The sequence below is a fragment of the Miniopterus natalensis genome, chromosome 9 (genome assembly GCF_054644295.1).
Source record: "Miniopterus natalensis isolate mMinNat1 chromosome 9, mMinNat1.hap1, whole genome shotgun sequence".
In the NCBI taxonomy this organism is placed as follows: domain Eukaryota; kingdom Metazoa; phylum Chordata; class Mammalia; order Chiroptera; family Miniopteridae; genus Miniopterus; species Miniopterus natalensis.
The window spans coordinates 48580055-48587958 of record NC_142089.1 but is presented as its reverse complement, the minus strand read 5'-3'; the positions used below and the strand labels follow the sequence as shown (position 1 = coordinate 48587958).

Sequence of the window (7904 nt, the reverse complement as noted above, 5' to 3'; positions counted from 1 at the left end):
TGGCTAAAAGCATTTAATAAAATCAGTTGCTTTACAAACCAATAATAAAAACTAAGAACAAAGCAGATCTTCTTGGACTATTACTTGCAGGAGAAATAAGCTGTAGAGTAGAAAAAATAACATAATTAGGTATACAACTCACTTTGTTTTTTCTTCAGCAACACGCATTACATGAAAATTGAACCAAGATCAAAAACAGGCATTTTAGGGACAATGAAGAAGGAGTCAAAGGAGAGACACACAGAGAGAACACTGAAGCATTTCTGTTTTTCTTCTAAACTAGGAGTTGGGTGAGGAAAGCTGAGAGGGTAGAAATCTGCAATGAGCAGGCCAAGGTGATTGGGGTAGGCCCCTGACCTGACTATTCATGCAGTTCCAGTTGATAGGTGAGGCCAAAAGGTGCAGTCGATTTTAGTGAAGCCCAGCTTCAATTCAGGAATCTCCCAAACTTGGAATTTTTCTCATTTTTTGTTTTTACTTCACTTGATATTCCATCAACAGCCTTACTTCACTGGTTTTTGCAGTGTTTTTGCTAAGAATCTGATTTTTTCCCCTAAAACTATGAATATCTTTTAAATGATATATTTTATTTCTGTGAATTTATTTTTTTGTAAATGAATTTGTCCATATCACTTCTTTCTAGAAAAAGAGTTACTAGTTTATTGGTTTATTTAATCTTCTTTTAAATCTATGTAAATATCTTTGTCTGGATACCTAGTGCCCTTCTATCTCTACAGATACTTTTATTTATACTTCATGAAATACACAGTAACAGTAAAGTTGTGGTCACAATATAATGCATAATCACGCTTCCAGAAGTATCCTAAAATCTTAATTCAGAAACTTTTATTCCATGGAGGACCATCTTGTGTTTTAGCCAAGGCACTTTGCCCCTACAGGTTCTCCCTTGCAAATTTACAAGATCAATAGCACCACTGAAAAATTACTGCTATAAAAATTACTGCACTCTACTAACCAAGCATGAATCTAATCTAAATCTTTGGTTAAAACACAGGTTAAGGTTGTGTTTTTAAATTTTCTGTGGTGAGACAATAAATTCCTTGTTCCCGCTAAACTTCTCTGTGACTTTTGTACTGGGCAACAACAGTGAGGTAAGCTGTGAAGTTGTGGTAGACGAAGCACAGCTGCAGGAAGAAATGCCATTGTAGTTAAGTCACAAGAAAACCTACTCAGTTAGCTAACTGGGCTTTCCTACTGGGTAGGGGAAACTTTCCTTCCTCTTCAGCAGTCACTAGAAAAGGGACCCACTTCTGCTTAGAAACTCTCAGTCCTGTGGACTCACTCACCAATGTGATGATGGCATCGTATTGATTCCTTCTTTCTCTTTCTGCTTCAGCTTCACGGAGGAAAAAGAATTTTTTTTAATGTTTGAAAAAGCAGGATCCATTTCTGGAAAACACTGTAGAACTTTGTTCCTTCAAAAGTCTCAAGTTGTGATAGGCTAAAATCACCCATTCTTCTCCAAGTAATTGTTTTTTCTTTTTGGATCTCTGGTGGACTGATTTTTTTCTACACTGCCTTCTAAGAAGGATCACTTATCCTTTGGGACAGCATGGAGGGAACTGGAAAGTATTATGCTTAGCAAAATAAGCCAGTCAGAGAAAGACAAGTACCACATGATCTCACTCATATGTGGAAACTAATAAACAAAATAAACTGATGAATAAAATAGATCCAGAGACATGGAAGCATGAAATAGACTAATGAACCTCAGAGGGAAGGTGGGGAGGGAGGAGCAGGTGGGAAGAGATTAATCAAAGAATTTATATGTCTATAAGAATAACCCGTGGACACAGACATTGTTATGGGGAAGGCCTGGGGATGGGGTCGATGCAGGATGGAGGGGATCGATGGGGGAGAAAAGGGGACATCTGTAATACTTTCAACAATAAAGATACATTAAAAAAGCAAAAAACTAGACACCATAACTATGCTATTACAATCAAGATGGTAATTTTATTTCAGCTATCCTAGGTTATTTTCACATTTGTCTGACATTCTGTAAAATTTAATATGCAATATTTCCAGTGATTTATATAAAAAAATCAAACAGGCATATAAGAGAAACCAACCAGTTAGCCTGAAACATTTTGTTCCCAAATTACTTTCTCCACCTTCATTGTTCCATTTTCTATTTTACTGGTAAAAGTTGCCTTTAATATACTGTGCCTTTCCACTGGGTTACCTGTGGTTACGACTAATCCCAGGACCTGATTTCATGGACCAATCCTACATATTTTGTTAATATTAACCAATGCTTAGGTTTACTTATTTTGCTGTAGGAAGAGAAATTGAGAGAATTAAGGATGAATAAGATGATCACAGAGAGTACAAATTTGGTATGAGATAAAAGTTTTCTGCAGGCCAGAAATTTCTTAAATCCATGTCAGAGAATGAGGCAGTGCTGCCAAAGCCCCGGCAGAGAAGCTGAGGTCATCATTGGGTTGGAAATATTTAAAGTGGATGGAAAACTGTTTCAACAATGCAAACAATTAAGTGCATTGTTGTGAGTGATGGTCCCTTTGGTAAAACATGTCTCCTGATATCCTACACAACAAACAAATTTCCATCTGAGTGTGGTCCAACTGGTTCTGACAACTATTCAGTCACAGTTATGATTGGTGGAGAGCCTTATACCGTTGGACTTTTTGATACTGCAGGGCAAGAGGATTATGACAGATTGCAACCACTGAGCTATCCACAAACAGATGTACTTCCAGTCTGGTTTTCAGTGGTCTCTCTATCCTCAGTTGAAAATGTGAAAGAAAAGTGGGTGCCTGAGATAACTCCCCACTGCCTGAAGACTCCTTTCTTGCTTGTTGGGACCCAAGTTGATCTCAGAGATGACCCCTCTAGAACTGAGAAACCTGGCAAGAACAAACAGAATCCTATCACTCCAGAGAAGAGCTGGCCCGTGACCTGAAGGCTGTCTAGTATGTGGGTTGTTCTGCACTCACACAGAAAGGCCTAAAGAATGTATGTGATGAAGCAACATTGGCTGCCCTGGAAACTCCAAGACCCAAGAAGAGCCACAGGTGTGCGCTGCTACGAACGTCTCTCCAGAGCCCTTTCTGTGCAGCTGGTGTTGGCATCATACTAAAAGTAATGTTTAAATCAAACTAGAGATTAAAAATTAAAATTTGTTTTTGCAATAATGAAAAAAAGTCATGTCAGAGAATAATAAAGTTTTCCTCCTCGGCAGGTTTCCATTAGATGCCTTCTCACCTAGTCTTGGACATTCAAGGATGAAACATAGAACACTTCTTTAGAATGTGAGCCCAAGAAATATATTTCACTTGAGGAGCAAGCAAGTTAACACTGGAAAGTAAAGCAACAATTTAAGCCTTACTTACTCTAGTCCCTAAGTAACTTATTTGGCTCTTCCTGGTTATCCCACCTTTCAATGAATGTGTACGTTCAGGAGGCAGGGTGCCATCTTGATTTGTTCTCTCAAAGATCAAGGATACATAGTAGTATTGATGACTCCTGGGATTTTTATTTTATGGCTTTCAGCTCTAGAATTTTTCTTCTATAATTAGTACCTAAGATCATTAGTACACATAAAAAGTCACAAATTATAGCTAAGAACAACAAAAACAACTGTGTTCTGCTTATCAAGAACTGGACTTCCCAAAATAATGTTAAGGAATTCTAGTAAGCACACCGTGCAAAAAGTGTTTGCTCTGGCTAAACCATTTTTCAAATTATTAAACAAGCTAAACGGTTCTTTTATCCTATTATAGATTTTGACCAAAGAAAGCTTTGCTTGAACAGCATCAATTAACAGTCTTTCATGTATTGCAGTTTTGAAGACGCTGGTATATGAATGCAGAAATCCTGAAGGCCCAAAAGACCAAAGTCAAAGAGAAAACATGAATATGACACAAGAGCCCTTCCTAGTATACAAGAAAGTTTTCATGTCTAGAGATGAGTGATTTCTGTAACTGCATCTTCTGCTGTCTGCCCCAAAAGTTCTGAAGTAATTAATTCTTTGTGATTTTTGTTTAGATGACCTTTGTCACTATACCAGAGAAAGAAAGTGGTAAGATTGTTTTAAACACCGGGGATTTGAAAGCCTCTAACATGATATTTGTACCACACTTGAGTAACTCACAGAGTAAAGTCACTTAGCATTCCCATGATAAAAACTAAACTTAGATCTCACTGAAAACATTGACTATTTTAAGATTTTTGTCTTGTCCTGCCAACCAATGCTTTATCAGTGCCATTCTCCTAACAGTTGTTTAGGGGGCTCTGCATAAAGGGGGTGGAGAGGTTGCTAACACAATCCTCTACAACATTAGCATTCAGTACTACAGTTATGATGTTATAAATGTACAAAGCCTTTTTCTTTACTTCAGTTTTATTGTAAAACAGTGATAATAACACATGTTTCATGGGGTTTCTTGAGGATTAAGAAAATGTGTATCACCAGAAATAAACCCATGCATTTATGGTTAATGAATCTATAACAAAGGAGACAGGAATACACAATACAAAGGACAGCCTCTTGAACACCAGGTTTTGGGAAAACTGGACAGCCACATGCAAATTAATAAAACCAGACCAGTGTCTTACACAATACACAAATATTGCCAATCAGAAAGACATATATCACATGATCTCACTTATATGTGGAATCTAATGAATAAAATAAACTTACCAACAAAGTAGATGGAGACCTGGGAGCATGCAACAGATTGAGGAGTCTCAGAGGAAAGGGTGGGGGGCGGGGAGGCAGGAAGAGATTAACCAAAGAATTTATATACATATATGCATAACCCAGGGTCACAGACAATAAGCCTGGGGCGAGGGTTGGGGGCAGGGAGAAGGGGATCAATGAGGGGGGGAAAGGGGGACATCAGTAATACTTTCAACATTAAAGTTAAATTTTAAAAAATATTAACTCAAAATGGATTTAAGTCTTTTTTTTATTTTTTTAAATATATCTTTATTGATTTCAGAGAGAGGAAAGGAGAGGGCGAGAGAGAGCTAGAAACATCAATGATGAGAGAGTCATTGATCGGCTGCAGCCCGCAACCTGGGCCCGTGCCCTGACCGGGAATCAAACCCCAATCGCCTGGATCCCAGGTCGACGCTTAACTGCTGAGCCATGTCCAGCTGGGTGGATTTAAGTCTTGAATGTAAGATTAAAACCATAAAACTCTGAGAAGAAAACCTAGCCAGTAAGCTCCCTGACATCAGTCTTGCCGATGATTTTTTGGATCTGATTCTAAAAGCAGAGGCAACAAAAGCAAAAATAAATAAGTGAGACTACATCAAACTTGAAAAGCTTCTGCACAGCAAAGGAAATCGTCAACAGAATGAAGAGGCAACCTACTGAATGGGGTAAAATATTTGGAAATCATATATCCAATAAGGGGTTAATACCCAAAATACGTAAGTAACTCATACAACTCAATAGCAAAAAATACAATCCAATTAAAAAATGAGCAGAGGACCTGAATAAACATTTTTCTAAAGAAGACCTACAGATGGCCAATAGGCACATGAAAAGATGCTTAACATCACTAATCATATGGGAAATGTAAATTGGAAAGACAAGAAATAACAAGTGTTGGTGAGGATGTGGAGAAAAGGGAACTCTTGTACATTGTTGGTGGGTTTTTAAATTGGTGCAGCCACTATGGAAAATGGTATGGCGTTTCCAAAATAAATAAATAAATAAACTACCACATGATCCAGCAATTCCACTTTGGGTATTGATGCAGAAAAAATAAAAACACTAATTCAAAGAGATATGTGTACCCACATGTTCATTGCAGCATTATTTATCAGAGCCAAGATATGGAAACAACCTAAGTGCCTATCAATAGATAAACGGATAAAAAATAAGTGGAATACAATGGAATATTACTCAGCCGTAAAAAAATGGAATCTTGCCATTTGTGACAACGTGGATGAACCTTGAGGACATTATGTTAAGTGAAATAAGACAAACACAAATACAGTATGATTTCACATATATGAAAAATAAAAAACAAAAACAAAAAATGTCAAACTCATAGACATAGAGAACAGATTAGTGGTTACCAGGGGTGGGGGCAGGGGTGTGAAATCAGTGAAGGGAGTCAAAAGGTATAAATTTTTAGTTATAAAGTACGTAAGTCATAGAAATATAATGTACAGCATGGTAACTATAGTTAAAAACATGGTACTATTATTTGAAAAATAACATTTGAAAGTTACTAAGAGAATAAATCTTAAAAATTCTCATTATAAAAAAAATTTTGTAACTGTACAGTGACAAATTATAGCTAGACATACTGTGGTAATCATTTTGCAATGCATACAAATTTTGAATCATTATATTATACATCTGAAATTAATATAGGGTCAATTGCCCCTCTAATTAATTAATTAATTTAATTAATTAAAATTTAAGAATTAAGTTAATTTAAAATGTATAGATAGTAAGGATGAATACAGAGAAAAAGTATAGCTTTATAAATATATATATTTGTTTTTCACCCTCCACATTTTCCCCAGTGAAGGTGTATTAAATTTGGGGCATTTAGAAAAATAAAACTAAGAAGACTTACCACCGCCACCCTCCACCCCCAAAAAGAAATGTTCATCAAGCACATGACTGGAATAGAGTGTACTCAAAAATGTATTTTTCACCTTTCTGTCCTATACACACACATATTCCCCCTTTCCCAGCTGGCCCCTTGCAACTGGTATAGAAGTATATAAGAATTAATAATATCAAGTGGTTTTATAAAATTTCTTAAAGCCAATTATCAACTGAAAAATAAATATTTTTAAAATATACATCCCTCCTGAATATTTATTTATTAAATATACTTATAACAGATATTTCTGAAAAAAAATTAATGTGTAGTATTTGGCATAGATATACTAAATATAGAATCCTTTAATCACTTTTAATTAACAAGTAGACAAATAGAATTTTTAATAATGATTCCAATGTCTAGTCCTGTAAGTTAGGTAATTCATATGGTTCTTTAATTCTACCACCACATTTAAAATTTCTTTTTCATGGCAGCAGTGTAGCCTGGAGCTTCAGGCACTTGTGTTTTAATCCTTTCTCTCTGCTTTTATTTTTATTTTATTTTTTTAAAATATATCTTTATTGATTTCAGAGAGGGGAAGGAAGAGAGAGAGAGACAGAAACATCAATGATGAGAGAGTCATTGATCGGCTACAGCCCGCAACCCGGGCATGTGCCCTGACCAGGAATCGAACCCTGATCACCTGGATGCTAGGGCGATGCTCAACCGCTGAGCCACACCCGGCTGGGCTCTCTCTGCTTTTAAACTAACAGCTTCTCCAAACTATAGTTTTGTCTACTTGAAATGTCACGCTAATATAATGAAATAATAATAACAAGTAAAGGTCAGATTAGATCACTGATAAGCTTAGGAGTCTAAAATTCCAAGCAAGAGCATCTGATTTTCATGACTTGGTAAAGAAGCCTACTCGTGGTCAAATCCAGTTAGTCTCCACCCTAAAAATGAGAGGAGGCTCAGCAGTCTCAGGGAAGGGAGTATGGTTTGCAGACTGCTCAGGCTCGTCAGAAGGGATCCACTGCAGACAAGACAATGGCAGGCTTTGTTTATCATGCTAAGTAGTTTGGACCTGATTTTGAAGGCAATAAAGAATGAAAGTAAATTGAAAGCAAGTAGCTAAAATAGTCATAATTATTTTTTTAGGAAGAAAACTTTACATTCAATGTGAATGGTCAAAGGGGTGACCCTTTGACGAACAAAGTGGTGGGGGGAAAACCAACTAGGCAGCTATACATTAGATAAAACAGGATGATACTTGACCTGCAGTGGCAATTGCGAAGAAGAGCAACATTAAGAAGCTTACGTGTTGGGACTCAACAGCCACCTACC

General features: G+C 36.7%; 1 pseudogene; it reads left to right on the top strand.

The window, feature by feature from the left end:
• The first annotated feature begins 2503 nt into the window (after positions 1–2503).
• Positions 2504–3144, top strand: LOC107540096 (cell division control protein 42 homolog pseudogene; annotated as a pseudogene).
• Positions 3145–7904: the final 4760 nt, after the last annotated feature.